The 17,541-nt window shown below is 38.2% G+C and overlaps 1 pseudogene; it reads right to left on the bottom strand.

Moving 5' to 3' along the window:
* Positions 1-716: 716 nt before the first annotated feature.
* On the bottom strand, positions 717-7,921 carry LOC122305316 (annotated as a pseudogene).
* Positions 7,922-17,541: the final 9,620 nt, after the last annotated feature.

The following is a 17,541-nucleotide window of genomic DNA, read 5'->3' as shown; positions in this document are numbered from 1 at the left end:
TTTTTTTAACTTTTTCAAATATCAAAATAATAATAATATTGAAATATAATATTTTAATATTTAATTTTAAAACTCAAAATTTTCATCTGAAAAATCTCAGTGGCCAAGCAAAACTGAAGAATTTCATCAAATAAGGTCATGTTCGTCTGAGCTAAAAGTTCTGATGACAAATTGTTAGAATATAATTTAAATAATTAAATTGACTTCTTTCTAGTAACTTAAATTTTAAAATAAAAGACAATTTTGCATGGTACCACTTTCTCATGTTTCTCATAAATGACATTCAAAACTCAATGGTTATCGTGTTTCATTCCTATGTTTCTCATTGCTGAAGGACAACATCATGACCAGAAACTAGGTCCAGTGGATGTGAACATCATAATAACATTTCCAGTGAAATACAGATCATAACAAAAACATGATACCCTACATTTCAAGAATAAATAATCAGAGACAATCACTGCCTCGCGAGCATGATTGCAGCTTGCTTGACAAACAATCCATTGCTGCCATAGCTGACAGTGACACAGAACCAGTGAGAATGTAGCACAAGTATGACACGAGTTGCAAATCCATTACTCAATGAGTAGCTTTCTTAAACGGGCTATGCAATGTCGCAGATAGCCTTTGGTAAGACACTTGTCTGCAAGAATTAGGTTTTATTCCTAAATGAGATCCTTCTAGATGCTTTTGAATGATCTCCTAAATCTGTCGAGTGTGCAGCACAAAACATGTCCTGAATTCCCAAAGCTAGTAGTTTGTCAAGGATGGACAGACATCAACAGGTTCTCAAATGCCCAAGACAATGTTGGACATTTCCAAACCTCAAATCAAGATACAGGTCAATTCATAAACGAATATGGTCTCTTTGTATCTAGTTTTTCTATTTGTATCTAGCTTTTACATTTTCAGGACTCTGGTCTCTTTGGACCTCTGTCACCTTCCCGCTCAAGCTTGAGGCCTATTGAGAAAATAAACCATGATGGCATGATGAATTATATACAATAAAGAATACAGAGTTTCCTTTACACAGAACGCCCATCACAAACAGAGTAATGGAAACCCATGTACATTCCAATTATCTGATCACTCGAAGCTTGTAGACACTTGATTTATTCTGGGAGTTTCTGGAGGTCTGCTATATATATATATCGTCGAAATGAAGATTTAATTCTCCCACCTCTATGTCATCCATGTAAGTGGTTTGGGCTAATTTGCGGTTATTTCTCCAGTCCAAGTGTTGTTCTTGCTCCTCCAAGCTTCTATCTGAAAGATTGTCATAATAATTCTCCGAACTGTGGTGAGTGAAAGCAGGAGGCTCCAGAAAACTTGTCTGGGGCTGCCCATCATATGGCCCACTTCTGGCCCACCATTGGCTCCTGGTAGTGGTTGGGTGTGCCAAATTACTGGAAGCATGATGCTGTAGTATGCTATCCCGGAAGAAGGGAGTTGATGTTGAAGCCCCAAGATGGGACTGAGCTCGATCCTCGTAATGGTCACCCCAGTACTCTTCATATCTTGGTTCATTTTTTGTCAAGTTGGATGGCATCCAATAATCTCCAGGATGCTGCTCATCAGTTGCTTCGAAGTCCCGTGGACTGTCTCTCGAGTGACCAGCAACGTGGTTCAGTCGTGAGGTATAATACCAATCAAGAAGATAGGGATGATTCTTTTGATCTGCATCAGTTAGCCATAGAGAACCCAACTGGTAGCCAGTTCCAGGACTTTTATGCGTGAGCTCCCTGGATAAAAACCCACGTCTGTCTCCACGACCTCTGACAACGGGGCTCCCTCGCCACTTTCTAGGAGAAAATGTCTGCCTGGCCCCCTGTCCTTGCAGATTTTGTTCCCTGAAAGTCCTAAGATTCGACAGGAACTGCTTTCCTTGGGTGTTTGGTTCCCACAAAGGGTAGTTACTTTGAAAGCTGCAACCAGAATAGGATCATCAAAAATTGAGATGTAGGAAATAGTTTCTCCAAAGCCACTTTAGCTACGTTGTCCAAAACTACTTCACAAAGCACCATGGCACCTATAACATCACAAACAACACACTTCCCTTCAAGTTGTGATATAAAATGATTATTGCATCCCCACTCATCATACTCCTTAATGAAATTTGAACAATCATTCAATTTATACCCAATTAATCATAATGAAATTTGAAAAACAGAGCAAGATAAGGAAGAGGAGATAGAGACTTGAAGGACTGATAGTTGCAGAACTGGCGCTTGCAGCCTTGCTGAGGTTTCTTTCAGTTCTAAAATATTATGATAATACTACTATAAAGCTAAAGAAATTGAAACTGCACAGACAAAACTCTAGGCGTTTTTTCACAATTAAAATAATATAGAAGATAAGGTGTCGTGACCAGAATTCGATCAACTCTACCAGAAATATAGCAAAAGTACCTCAAAAATGATTTCTCCATCTTTCCCTGAGAACTCCTCTCAGTGCGATGTGCATTATATGGTGAACCATAATTGCTATTGCCATGTTTTTGAAAGTCAAAGACGCTGAAACTGCCAAAAGTTCAAGAGTTAAAATAACAATAAATCTTATTAATGTAGAGAGAGAGAGAGTCACACTAGGGCTTCATATGTGTGGTGCCAGAATAGCAAATCAAAACAAAGAAGACTAACCTGCAGACATGACCAACACCTTCAACATTCACTGTGAAATCTACAATGAACTGCAAAATGTCATCCACACGCTGCAAAATAAACGTAGTCAGTTCAAAACATGAAATGCCCAAAAACTAGAAATTATGATGCAGAGGAATAAAAAAATTGACAGGAGTCGAAAATTACAACAAACCAAACCTTTGGGACAACAAATATAAGTAAATATGGAGTGAGGAAAATTGAGGCCATCTCCTCAAGTAGCATCATTCCAGTATACTGCATCAGGAAAAAAATCATGAGCACAAAAGTAGTTAAAACCTTCACTACCCTGTCGCCCCGCAGGGCGGGGGTGAAGAAGCTTTGGGAATTTGGTGGTCACTGGTCATATTGTAAGAGTGGTAGTTTAAGACCATAAAGTGTGATCTTCCCCAGACTTAATTTGCCAAACTTTCCGGCAGAGTCAGTTCACATAAAGCTTATAAGCACCAAATTTGCATTTACCCAAATTGACACAAGATAAGGGATGGGAGAGAGAATGGGCAGTGGCTAATAGATGTGATCAAATTCAGGCAAACAACTGAGAACCCTTACACTTCACCTTACTGTAACCTTGTCAACACAACATTCTGGTTAAGGGTATGGCCATCATATCCAACAATTGGGGTATCTATCAAACTTGGCACCATATCCAAGTCCACGTAAACAAACAATTCATCCAGCACTTTTCCTTGTGCCTATTTGGCTTTCGATAATTCAGCTAATGCACCCTTTTGTAATTATAAGCAACAATAAGTTTCTGGAGTTTCTTAGCTAACTCATGCCAGAACTACCTCAATGAAAACATAAAAAATAGTCAAATACCTGAAATAGAGTTTCAAACTCAATGCGAACCGTCTCTGTATTTTCTTTGCCACGCCATCTCTTTGGCATATAATGTGTATGTTGGACAACCATAGACATTGCACCCTCAGGATCAAGAACTAGAACCTCATCTGTAACAGCAGCCCGGCTAATAGCTGTTATAGTTCCGAAAACAGCAGCATACCAAAACAAGTTGCGTCCAAATATCTGATGGTTTAAAAAATGACAAAACAAAATTATCCTCAATATACAAACGGTTTGATATGCCATCAAAGTAAGCTATGAAAGAATTTATTTACATGGCCTTCTAGTAGTGACTCTTCCAGAAATGCAATGATGATAAGGATTGCAGCAAAACCACCAGATACAAAGGAGATGAACTTTGCAATAATAGAAATAATAGGAGAAGGGAATTGCTTGAGATAATTAGAAGCATGATCCACACTGCTATTGATCCTGTGCTTAAACAAATGATCCACCTGTCCCACAAAAACAGATACTACTTTTAAATCTAATGCATAATAAACAAAGAGGATTACATATAAAATACAAATATTATATGTAGGAGGAGCCAAAGTGGTTTGAACTTATTCATGATAAGATCAACTACCCCCAACTCCTGTTCTGAGTCAACACAATCTTGCCTATGTGGCAGAGTCAATTTTACCTTGTAAGCCTCCAAATTATCCCATAAATTGGTCCCATTTAACTCCTATCATTTTCTCCGTTCTATTTTTTATTTTTATTATTTTTTACTGTTGACCAGGTGATCCACACCTGTGTTGAACTATCTGACCCCAAGTTACAGGTATTAGAATAACTTGAACATATCATCTTTGCAAGCTTTGTAATATAGCCAGTAGTACCAACAAAAATTCTTGCAGAAAAGAATTGCTCAGTTTATTCAAATCAAAAATAATATGAAGAAACAATGAAACTGTAGTAATGAAACATTCTTTTGAACTGAATGAAATTATGCTGCTCGGTCATCTATTGTGCACCTTAGTTCCACAGTCTGTTTACTCTTTTTTCTTCCTCAATCGTTGTGATATCCATGTGAAGTGTACATATTGATATTAGCAAGACTACCTTCACACTTTTTTTCCTTTTAATGGCAATGGGCCCTTCAGACCCAACCCTACAAAATAAACCCCAATCCTGTGCACCGCACCCTCGGAAGTTTCCCTACACGGAACCGGTTAAATCGCTAGCTTTTCACTAGAGGGTGTGGCCCCAAAGGATTGTTTGCACCCATGAGGTGTTAAACCTTGGACCTTGACGGGAGTGATACCCCAAGACCAAGGCCTTCACCACTTGGGCCACTCTCCAACTTGGGTGCCAATGATGTGGCATCACTTATTGGCACCACATCTCTCATTGATTACAGATTACATAGCTTACAGATTACATCCGAAACACTTCAGTTTAATTCAAATTACAAAAGAGGTTTGGTGTAACTTTCCAAAATTCAGAGATATAGAATTAGGCCTCATCACAAGGATATAAATTGTAATTTATCCAATATCATTCTGATCGCTAATAATTTCCCTACATTGTAGCATTGTTTTCTTTAACCAAAGTCTTTAATATGCAACGGTAAAAAAAAAAAAAAAAAAAAAAGGTAATAGACAGATAGAACAAGCATACTGAATGGTGATTACAGTTATAAAGATAGAACCGATGAATCAATAGGCAACCCTATCAAGACATGGAAAATGCTTCCACTGGCTAAAAATCATACCCACATTTTGAGCACACAGCAGATACAGAAGCAGCATATATTATGAACCCAGGAAAAACTTTGGTTGAACTCCACAAAAAAGAGATAAAAATAGTAAGTACCTCATTATATTCCCTAAAAATCCACTTTGACAAAGTTGACCACCTTTGAGATGATGCAGTGCTTGGGTGATTATAGAACTGTTCAGCATGCCTCAGAAAGAGATACACCAGCATGAATATGACAAGAAAAGGAGAAAGAAGAAGCATTGCAAGCCCAACTACCATAAGCCTCTTCTTTAATGTTGCAGGATTAGATACGAAGTCCCTTTTAACACAGAAGTTTCTGTAGAAGTAGCACAGTAGATCAGAAAATCATCAACAATCGTGGAGGGAGATCATAAATCATGTCATGCACCTTTGACAAATGAAACCACAATGTATGTTTGTAAAACTCTTGATTTTTTTCTACAATGTGGAACGTCACCAAGGCAAGACCCTTTGGACCTACCTGTGAGAAGTAAACCCCAGATACACAACCCAACAAGCCAGAACTATGCATCATGTAATCCAGAGAAACTCATTCAGAATCAAACCCAGGATGCCTGAGTCTACAGCTCATCCCAAGCCCACCTCTTGACCAAGGGTACAGAGTTGGCAAATTCTTGAAATTAATGCATGATGCAATATTACTCATCAAATGGTACCAAAGAAAAATAACAAATATGTAACAACTCCCAAAAGGGGGAAATACTTTCTTCCGCATATTGTAGAAGATAATTAATGCAAACATGCCTTATATGTTAGCATGAAGCTTGAATGCGTGTTATGTAATATGTTCCAGAAACAAAATATATCTAGTTACTCATGAAAAATTCAATGTACCGATCAAACATGCTCTGCAGAATGCACCAATTTAAGGTCCACTCAAGGGTCTTTGTCAGTATCAGACGATGTTGCATTCCGTTTGAGACAAATTTGGCAGTCGGTCCAGCACCTGGGACCCACTGAGAGATGGGGAAAGCAAGCACCCCCTTGTTGAGCATTCCAATCAAGTAGTTCTCTTTGCGCATCAACCGCATCACAACATCATGAGCAGAAAGATCCTTAATCACACAGAGCTGTTGTGAACTTTGCAGCTGAACAACCTTCTCAAGTATTGTCGCCCATGGCATGGTCTGAATTTCATTATCTGTAACATGGAGACTGCAAGAAGAGAACATCCTTGACATTGTTATTTAATGATAAAATTGTACTAAAACATAAGAACTAAGTAAAAGATAAAACGTTGCATTCAACACCATCAAAATTTGTATAATTAGAATTATTCTGAAGCTTACTTGTTGTAATAAAAGTGACGAACCCCCAGAGTATCCTTTAATTGAGCGAAGAACCTCAAAAAACAAAAGATCCAATAAATAGAAAAAATTCCTAAATACCCAACAATTATAGCTTTGGTCAGTGTTAACGGGGTTAATGGATGCTGATGAAGAGCATCATTAGCAAGATCACAGGGCTTAATCCCAGATTCAACTGCATCCATCCCACACTTGGCATTACGAAGACCATTCCAGTCAACATATAATAAGAAAAATCCTGAGAAACAAATGGTGAATCCAAGGCTTAGAAGCTCAACTATCCATTTTATAATGATGCACCAAAGCCCTTTCTCACAATAGTAGCCGTATAGCCTTTCAAAGAACAGGTCCAAATCAGCAATTGGTTCCACATTCAAAGTATCACCATTAAGAAGCCCCGAAGGGCTCTCACTACTAGGACTTGGTGGTACCTTTCCGTAATCCGACAATTCAATCTCAGGAGGCACATCCTTAAGCAAACCTGTGGTTAAAGATGATTCACCACGCCATTTTGATTTGAGTGTACTAAGGGTATTGGCACCCTTTGGCCCACCAAACATCATTCACAAAGACTGACAGGTAAATACAGCCAATCCATTCCACAAACCACGTACAAGCATTAAGGAAAGGTTCTGTAAAAAAGAAGAAAATAACATTAGCCCTTTTAGTATTCTTTCATGAATGATTACATTAAAAAGTAAAACTTGTGTCAAGATTCGCAAATGGGTACGCTAGGAAGTACAAAAATTACAACTTTACTACAAGAAAATACCAATACACTCAAGATTTATTCTCTTGGTACTTTTAAGCACAATTAGCAAGAAGAAGCAAACTTCGGACCAAGAAGGGAAACAGCTTATAGATTATAGCAGCTACAAGAACTTCCGTTAAAAAAAATAAAAGCTCAATATCAAATCGCATAAATAAGATCCAATGCAACAAATATTACTGAATTTGCAGTAGGCGACGTATTACCTGCGACCGGCAATAGGAATGAGAAATCAAAAGAACAGGGCGATAAATGAACCAAATTCACCGAATTTAGTTGATAACCAGCAAAGAATTGGGGCGACAAACCGTCAGAATCAACGAAATTAAGAGGATAGACCGAGAGGGTTTGAGTTTAACTTCAGAAGCCGAAGCAGTACGGTGTTGCATCGAAACAGATGGGAAACCCAACTAGAAAGGAAGGAGAGAGAGGGAGAGAGAGAGAGGTGTTTGGTTGCGTGGAAGACACAGGAATTTTCCCGATTTCTTTAATGATTATCGGAGCGCAAGGTGGCTGTTGCCTGTTGGTAACTTGGTGTGCTTCAGGCGTCTAGCTTGGGTTTCTCTCTTTCTAAAATTCTGACTCGTTAAAGAGACGTGAGTTATTAAATAAATATTTTCAAACTTTTTTAATTGTTCAGAGGAGAAAACTATCTATTACAAACCCAAATCATTTTGGTGATCTTTTCACTTACGTACGGTTTAGATATTAGATTTGGTCTTACATAACAATTAAAAATAATCAAAATTTGTTATAATATTATTATTATTTTAAATTTTAAAAAAATAAATTATTTATTATATTTAGTATGAAAATTTAAAAATATTATAATGATAAAATAAAATAAAATGAGATAAAAAAAATTTTACTATCTAAACAAAACTTTATTTTTTTAAAACATTTTCACTATCTAAATATAATCTTATTTTTTTGTCTTCTAATTCTCGCATCGCCCTTAATAATTTATAAATAGAAAGATATACAAATCTTTTTTAAATTATAATATATCTTAAAAATAAATTTACTCTTCAAAGTTATTTTCTAGAAATTTTAAACAAATATAGGTAGATTTTATGAGTTTATATATTACAATTCTGTAAAATGATTAGAAAATTGAGATTTTTATTTTGGAGATTAGAAATTGAAGGAAAAAAAAAAAAAATGTGTTCAGAAAATTGAGATAAGAGTATGGGCCTGAAACTAAATTTTTGGGCGGTGGGCGGTAGAGATCAGATTTGTTGCCATAATAACTACCCTCATGTTGGTTTCAGTCGGGCCCAACATTTCACTTTTAGGTAAAACCAGAAAGTTGCCCAGCCCCCAACTATTACAAATCTCACTCAAAAACTACTCCATCATGAAACCCTACAAAACACTTCAAATTATAAAATTTGAAAAGAATAATGTTAAATATAGTTATTTATAAACATGTCATTTATAAATAGATGTATCTCATTTTATAATCTGCTCATCATCCAATCGGTCATTCCTATATTACACATTATGATGTGGTGAACTCGGTCTGGTCGCTATGTCACGATCTGAGAAGAGGAAACCTTCAAGTCCGAGTCTCTCACCCCCTTTAGTGCCATCTCTCTCTCTCTCACTAACCCCTCTCTCTCTCACCCCATAAACTCTAGTGCCCCCTCACTCTTACCCTCAAGTGCTCTCTCTCTCTCTCTCTCTCTCTCTCTCTCTCTTACGTACTAACACACATTGCAAATTTTTACAATATGCCCCTTGTAAACTCTAGACGGTGTTAGGTTCTCTAGCCAATTTGAGTCTACATTGCAAAGAAACCCTGATTGCATCCAAATCTGCTGCCCTGATTGGATCTAGATTTGCTTCCACATGTCATGGTAACACAAGTTAGAAATTTTTCTAGCATACACTAATTTGCTGAAGGGTTTTTTTTTTTTTTTTTTCAAGGTTATGTGTAATTTTCTTTATGAAGGTTGTGATCTACTAATTTTTGCATGAATGTTTGAGTTTCTTGTTTTATGTCCATCAATTGTTTGACGAAATTATTGAGCCAAATGGATTTTGTATGGAGGCTTTTAATACACTCATTTGTGCCCTTGATATTGTGTTGTTGGTTGATTTGAATACACTGATATGAATTTTGTATGGAGGTTCTTAATACACTGGTTTGTGCCCGTTATATTGTTTAGTTGGCTTATTTGAATACACTAATTTTTTATGGAGCTTCTTAATACACTGATTTGTGCCCATGATATTGTGTAGTTGGTTGATTTGAATATACTAATTTGAATTTTATATGGAGCTTCTTAATATACTAATTTATGCCCATGATATTGTTTAGTTGGCTGATTTGAATACAGTAATTTGAATCTTGTACGGAGGTTCTTAATAGAGGAAATCGTGCAGTTGGCTTCTTTGCAAGATTTTGAATATACTAGTACTATATATGGTCTCTCCGTACACATGCAAAACTCCAGTTGTCGTTAACCTTGCAACGTTGACAGCATTGTAGTTACTACGGTAGAACAAATGGCTCTATCTAGAGAGTTAGTGGTATAGTCTAAAAGGATTGTGCTTGTGAACGAGGGAGTTAATATGTGTATCTCTGAGTAGGGATGGAAGGAAAAGTACGAGGTGTTGGTGTGTCACAACAGAGTGTTGTGGTTTGTGAGTGTATTGGAGGAGTGCTTGAGAGGGGGGAGAAAGGATGTGTATTCAGTGATAAGGGAGGGTTATAGAAGCTTTGTTGCCTAACATTGTGCGAACAATCATGGGTGTTACTTGTCGATTGCAGAGTATGGGCAGGTGGGAAGAAGATATCTACTTTGTTTTCCCAAGGTGCAGGTGGCTGGGGATGGAGAAGCCTAAAGGAGCTTGCTGCGGAGATAACCTAGACCAAGGAGCAGGTTGGCAACGTCGCAGGGGCTCAAGTGAACAGAAGGGCAATGGAGGGGAAACCTTTCAATCGTTCGTACATGGAGGCTCTCACGACGGCAAGACCAAGTCACGACGAGAACAAGTCATGCATAAGTTACGTTGATGGGGTGGTGCTTGGAGCCCCTCAACCTGTACAGGGTTCAGGGTATGGCAGGCTTGGGTTGGGCAGGAGACATGAGTGAGTAGCAGGGGTATGTTGGAGTTGCAGGGACAACTGAGGAAATTGCATAAGGAGATGGAGGAGTTACGTAAACATGTCGGCCTGAGAAAGGAAATAAGTGAGAGAGGGAAGGAAGAAAAAGGAGAAAGGGTTATGGACCCTGGGCTTCATGACCATGGTGGGCCACATGGGGTTACGAAGGTTGGGCCCTAGCCCCAACTCGTTTGCGCTATGAATGAATTAGAGAGGGCCCTGATTGTAGATAAGGCCCGGCCCAAAGTAAGCTCTACAGCCTCTTCGAGTGGATGCCTGGGAACTAGGCTTGGGTCATCCTAGCCCAGTTTGTTTTCAAATAAGCTGCCCAGCTTGTCCTTATGCCCGTCGACCCAGCTTAATGACTCGATACTCAGCAACGGAGCTTTGACAGCTCCTGAGATCGTGCCGTGCTCGTCGTCGACAGACTGGGCAGAGGTGATCCCACAGATATCGCTGACTGTGGTAGTGGGAAACTCTGGTGATGTGCCGGCAGCCCTGGGTGAACAGTACTCACTGTAGAAGCAAAGTTTGTCAATGATGGCGAGTTTGGATGGCTCATTCCCACTATGTAAAGGTCAGACGATGTCGATTTTGGTAGGAGACAAGGACGCAGGCAGATTGGACCTCTCTGTCCAACCATTTAGTGAATTTAAGAGGAAGGAAGAGGAGAGGGAGGTGCTCGACGACCTTACATATTCAGTGGATGGTGAATTTGTGCTCCCTGACGTATTTGGACAGGTAGGATTGGATGACATCTTTCTGGAAGATGATTTTCACATAAATCAGTTAAGTAGGCTGGAGGAGCCTACCCCATTGAATTTATGTTTTCCACCACAACCTAATGTTTCGGATTGGGTTTTTCATAAGGTGAAATAAATCCAGAAATTTGTGAGGATTGAGTACGACGGATATGAGGAGCAGTTCTTGGCCTTGTTCACAGAAATTGAAGAGGGGCACAAACAAAAAAATAAGGGAGAATCAAAGAAGCACCGGGAACTCAAAAGACTAACTTGATCGATGAATATGGAGGACAGCGCTAGTAGAGGAATGGTGAAAGGGAAGGGGCAGACCTTTCCTCAATGAGACCAAAATTTGTATCGTGGAACGTCCATGGGCTTAACGCTATTGGTAAGTGTCTGTGGATTAGAAACATGATTCAGGAATGGAAGGTGGATATCCTATGTTTGCAAGAAACTAAATTGAAATTTATTGATAGGAGAATTGTGCGAAGTTTATGGAACGGGGTCCATGTAGATTGGGTTTTCTTGGCCTCTAATGGGGTTGTGGTGATGTGAGATAGACATGTGGTGGAAAGGGTAGAGGATTTTATTGGAAATTACACGGTGGCATGCTCGTTTAAGAGTGTAGCCGATAACTTTCTGTGGGCTTTTGCATGTGTTTATGGCGCCAACTTAGACACGAACATAAGTTTGTTATGGGATAAACTTGCTGGGATTCATAACTGGTGAGAACTCCCTTGGTGTATAGGGGGAGACTTCAATGTTGTGAGATTCCCAAATGAAACTTCGGGAAGTAGAAAATTATGGCTAGCAATAGAGGCGTTCTCGGAGTGTATCTTTGACTTGAACTTGTGGATTTGCCTTTAGGCAGCAATACCGCTACTTGGTCTAATAATCAGTCATGGTCTCGACTAGACTGGTTCCTAATTTTACTAGAGTGGGAAAGGCACTTCCTGGAGGTCTGGCAGAAGCGTATGCCCCATATTGGTTCGGACCATTGGCTTATTTTGCTTGATTGTAGAGGTGTTCGTAAGAGTCATCGGCCGTTTAAATTTGAGAATATGAGGTTGAAATCGAAAGGGTTTGTGGATAGGATTAAACAGTGGTGGTCTTCTTATCAGTTCCAAGGTACTCCTAGTTTCATTTTTGTGTAAAAATTGAAAACTCTCAAAAGAGATCTAAAAGTATGGAACTTGGAGTCGTTCAGAACAACTCACTCAGGTAGAACAAGAGAGGAAGGTTGAGCTCGTTGCAGAAGTTGAGAGGTTGATTCCACTAGAAGAGATGTTTTGGCGTAAAAAATCCAGGACATTGTGGTTGAGGGAAGGGGATCAGAGCATGAGTTTCTTCCATAGAATTGCAAACCCGCATAGGAGAAATAATAATATTGAAATGTTGAAAGTGGATGGTGTGGAGTGCAGAGATGAGCAGGTAATCTACAATCATGTTGTGGAATTTTATGAGAACTTACTAGAGGAGCAGGTGGGATGGCAGCCCCCACTGAATGGGATGGATTTTGACACCATCGGTTTGAGTGACCTGTCACGCTTGGAAAGGGACTTCGAGGAGAGAGAGGTTCACGAAGTAGTGAGGAAAATGGCTAAGAACAATGCACCAAGACCGAATGGCTTCTCAATGGGTTTCTTTCAAAACTGTTGGGAAGTTATTAAGAAGTACCTAATGAAGGTCTTTCAGGAGTTTTTCAAGGCTAGAAAGTTTGAAAAAAGTCTTAACACCACGTTCCTCACATTGATTCCTAAGAAGGTGGGGGCAACGGAGATTAAGGAGTTTCAACCTATTAGTCTAGTGAATGAGGTGTATAAGATAATCTCCAAGGTACTTACGAACAAATTGAGTGAGGTGATAGGGAAGATTGTTATGCAACCTCAAAATGCTTTCGTTAAAGAAAGGCAGATTTTGGATGAGGTGTTAATTGCTAATAAATGTCTTGATAGTCGATTGAAAGCTGGGAAAACAGGGATCAGGTGCAAACTCGATATGGAAAATGCATATGACCATGTCAACTGTGATTTCCTCCTTCATTTACTTAGGAGGTGTGGTTTTGGGGAGCGATTGAGGGTCTAGATCTATTGGTGCATATCTTGGGCAAAGTTCTATGTGTTGGTAAATGGAGTATTAGTGGGTTTCTTCCAAAGCTCACGTGGATTAAGACAAGGGGACCCGTTGTCACCCTTGTTGTTTGTCATAGTCATGGAAGTTCTAAGTAAGATGCTTTCGGCATTGGTTGTGAACGGTTTTTATAGACAGTTTCCTGATATGAACCTTGGATAAGCGTATTATTAATATTTCTCATGTACTGTTTGCAGATGATACATTAATTATGTGCGAAACCGACCAAAATCAGGTGCAAGTTCTAAAGGCCTTACTCTTTTGCTTTAAGGCAATTTCTGGTTTGAAGGTAAATATGGAAAAATCAAAATTGGTGCCAATTGGGCTAGTTCCTAATATTGTCCACTTGGCAAGAACTTTGGGGGTGTAAGACAACTTTCTTCCCTATGACTAACTTGGGACTTCCATTAGGGAGTGCCTCGAGGGCTTCCTCGATATGGGATACAGTGACTGAAAAAATAGAGCGGCGATTGGCGGGGTGGAAGAGAAGGTACTTGTCAAAAGGTGGAATGATTACCTTGATAAAGAGTACACTATCTTACTTACCTACTTATTTTTTATCTTTATTCCTAATACTATAGTAAATGTGGCAGCCCGTATTGAGAAGTTTCAATAAGATTTCTTGTGGAGGGGTTTGGGGGATGAGTTCAAGTTCTACTTGGTTAAGTGGAAGCGGGTGTATCATTCTATTCTGGGGGGAAGTCTAGGGGTTAGAAATCTAAAAATATTCAATCGGGCATTATTAGGCAAATGGTTATGGAGATTTGCCAGGAAACCAGACTCTATATGGGAATTGATTATTGAGAAAAAATATGGTGGCTTATAGGGGGATTGATGCACTAGAGAAGATAGAGGGGCCTATGGAGTAGGGTTGTAGAAACACATTAGAAGAGGTTGAGGGGGTATTTAACCATTTTGTTACGCTTCAGATGGGTGTAGGATCCAAGATAAAATTCTGGAGCGACATGTGGTGTGGCAATAGGGCATTAAAGATTTATATCATTATCTCTTCCAAATGGTGAGTACTAAGGAAGTCTCAGTGGCAGATGTTATGAAGATATCCAGGAGATGGATTAGTTGGAATATTAATTTCAGTAGGGCAATATAGGACTGGGAGATAAGTAACATTGCAAACTTCTATAGTTTCATATATTCCATAAGACTAAACAGCCAACAAGAGAATGTCATGTGGTGGACTCTAGCAAGAAAATGTATTTTTTCCGTTCGTTTTTTCTATAAGGCCCTCACCCCAGAGTCCAATACTCAATTCCCTTGGAGAAAGATCTGGAGCTACAAGGTACCTCCCAAAGCCTCATTTTTTTTTTGGACCGCCTCCTTGGGTATGATTTTTACCACTAATAATCTAAGGAAAAGATGGATCATTATCGCAGACTGGTGTTGCATATGCAAAGGAGGGGGAGAGTCGGTAGATCATCTCCTATTGCATTGTGATATAGCAAGGGTTCTCTGGAATGAGGTTTTCGCTCGTTTGGCGATGGCCTGGGTGATGCCAAAAACCGTGGAGGCAGCGTTGGCTAGTTGGCCAAGCATAAGAGGCAGACAACAAATTAAAACTATGTGAAAGATGATCCATATTTGCATTATATAGTGTTTGTGGCGGGAGCGTAATGAGCGGACTTTCAAAGACAGGAAAGATCGTTGGAGGAGCTTAAACTTTTATTTTTTAGAACTCTTTGTAGATGGGCCATATGTAACAGCCCGCTAGAAATTTAATTGTGAAATTTCTATTAGTTTTAGGAATCTCGTGAAGACCCCATAAGTTTTCACGAATCGACTAATCGCATAAGTTTTAGCCTGTCAACATAGTTAGTGTTATCACTCACTTTGGTGCCAGAAATGCGATTTTAATTATTTGAGATAGTTAGAAGTGTCAGAATACATTATAGTCTACACCACCAGGCTTAATTCAAATGTTATTTTATGATTTTGGTGACTTTAGTTTGATGATTTAAAGCATGGTTGATATTAGGATGATATTGTGAATATGTTAGAAGTAAGATTTGATTTTTGAAATTCTTGGAGATGTTTTGATTTAAGGTCAAAACTTGTGATTCAAGTGCTTGGATTTTTTTACAAAAAAAGTTTGGTGTTGATTATTAGCTTTTTCTAAATGAATGTTTTAAGTATAGTTTTGAACTTAGGATTGGAAGATGTTTGTTGCAAAACTTTGGTTTAAGCATGAGTTTTGAAATTGGAAGGAATTGCAACAAAAATCAAGAGAAATGACCTATGGATGTTTCGGCCATAGTGTATCTTCCATAGTTGTGATTAGTTTTAAATTTTTCTAAATTGATAAATGAATTGAGGATAAAATTTACATGAGGCATGTAAATTTTGGTGACTTTTGGATTTAGTATGCAAAATCCTTAAGTTATGGGTAAAACGGTCATTTTCCTACATGCAGAGAGTAAAATAGAAATTTTACTCTTTAAGTTAGTATTTTCCATATTTCAATTTATTAGTGATTTAGTACTAACTTTTAGAATCACTAATTACAGTTCCTCGTGATCGCACTTAAGGTTTTATAAGAAACGCGGAGATCGAGGTAAGTTAGCTTTTAACTTACTAGCAGTCTACTGTGTATGTGTGCTAAGCAAAGGAACTACAGTGTATGTATGTGTGTTATAATATATGTCATGCCATGTCAAGTTATCACGTAATTATTTGTTATACAAAATTTATTCTATCATCAGTTTTTATCTGTTACATAATATATTCTATCATGTATTATTGTACATTACAAATACATCATGCTAAGTATGCTATCTATTACATGTATGTCAAGTCATGTAATATTCACTGTTGCAAGTATGTCATGTTAAATATGTTGTCTATTATATGTTATGTCATGTTACGAAATATTTCTATCTTAAGTTGGTCATGTATTTCAAGTTATGTTCAAGTCACGTTATGTTACGTCAGGGCTTCAGTCCTTTCGTATTCCAGTCACATTTCATCTTGATTACTTATGTATGGGGTCACAGCAATTGTGATGCATACACTACGTGAGACACAGCAATTGTGACACGTAGAATACATGGGACCACAACAACTGTGGAGTGTGTATTTAAGCAGTTAAAGAATAAGTTTCCGTAGAATACATAGGACCACAACAACTGTGGAGTATGTATTTTTCATGTTAAGTCAAATTTGTGTAGAATACATCGGGCTACAACAACTGTGGAGTATGTATTTACACGTAGAATACATGGGGCCACAACAACTGTGGAGTATGTATTTTTCATGTTAAGTCAAGTTTGTATAGAATACATGGGGCCACAACAACTATGGAGTATGTATTTTTCATGTTAAGTCAAGTTTCAGAACAAGTTCATGATAAGTCAAGTTTCATATCACGTTCATGTTAAGTCAAGTTTCAGAACAAATTCATGATAAGTTAAGTTTCATATCATGTTCATGTTAATTCAAGTTTCAGAGCAAGTTCATGCTAAGTCAAGTTTCAAATCAAGTTCATGTCAAGTCAAGTTCAGTTCATGTTTCAATTTAAGTTATGTCAATTATGCTATGTTGTACGCTAAGTTATGCTTTAATTACTTATGAATTTGATTATGCATTTATGCTTTTACTGTCATCCATGCATCATTAGCTTGTGTGGAAGTTTTTTGTTAACTAACTGAGATTTGTAATCAAATCTCACTTTGGTAGTCCCAACTACCATTTCTCCCGAATGGTAGATCTTGTTACAGGACCTGAAGGAGAATCAGGAGCTGATAAACTAGACACAGTTGACTAAGCGACGGTGCGACATCAATGTTAATATAGTAATTAACGTAAATTACTACTTGTACGATTGAGTTGCATCTCTAGTACTTTTTGGATCATAACCATTTTGAACTAGTGTTGTGATCTTAGTTGTTCAATGGGTTTTTATATATGAAGTATGTTTTAAGCATTTGGGATATTTTCAATTTGGTGCATAGTATTGCTAAAAAAAAAATTTATCCGCTGCAAATATTACATATTGTTATATGCATGTTAGGAACATTGCATCTTATATGTCATGAACGGGGCAGGTAACCTTGTGTTGCATGTCTCGACGCTTCAAATGTCCGTCTAATCCCAAACGGAATTTGAGGGCGTCACACCATAGCTGTAGATTTTAATGGCATAGGCCTTCAAGATTTTCTTACCTCTAATGTATCTACCTAGGTGGGGCATCAGAGTTATAATTCAGGTTTTGCTATTC

This window comes from Carya illinoinensis, chromosome 3, assembly GCF_018687715.1.
Source record: "Carya illinoinensis cultivar Pawnee chromosome 3, C.illinoinensisPawnee_v1, whole genome shotgun sequence".
Lineage (NCBI taxonomy): Eukaryota > Viridiplantae > Streptophyta > Magnoliopsida > Fagales > Juglandaceae > Carya > Carya illinoinensis.
The sequence above is the reverse complement of the archived record's forward strand: the minus strand, read 5'-3'. Positions and strand labels throughout refer to the sequence as shown.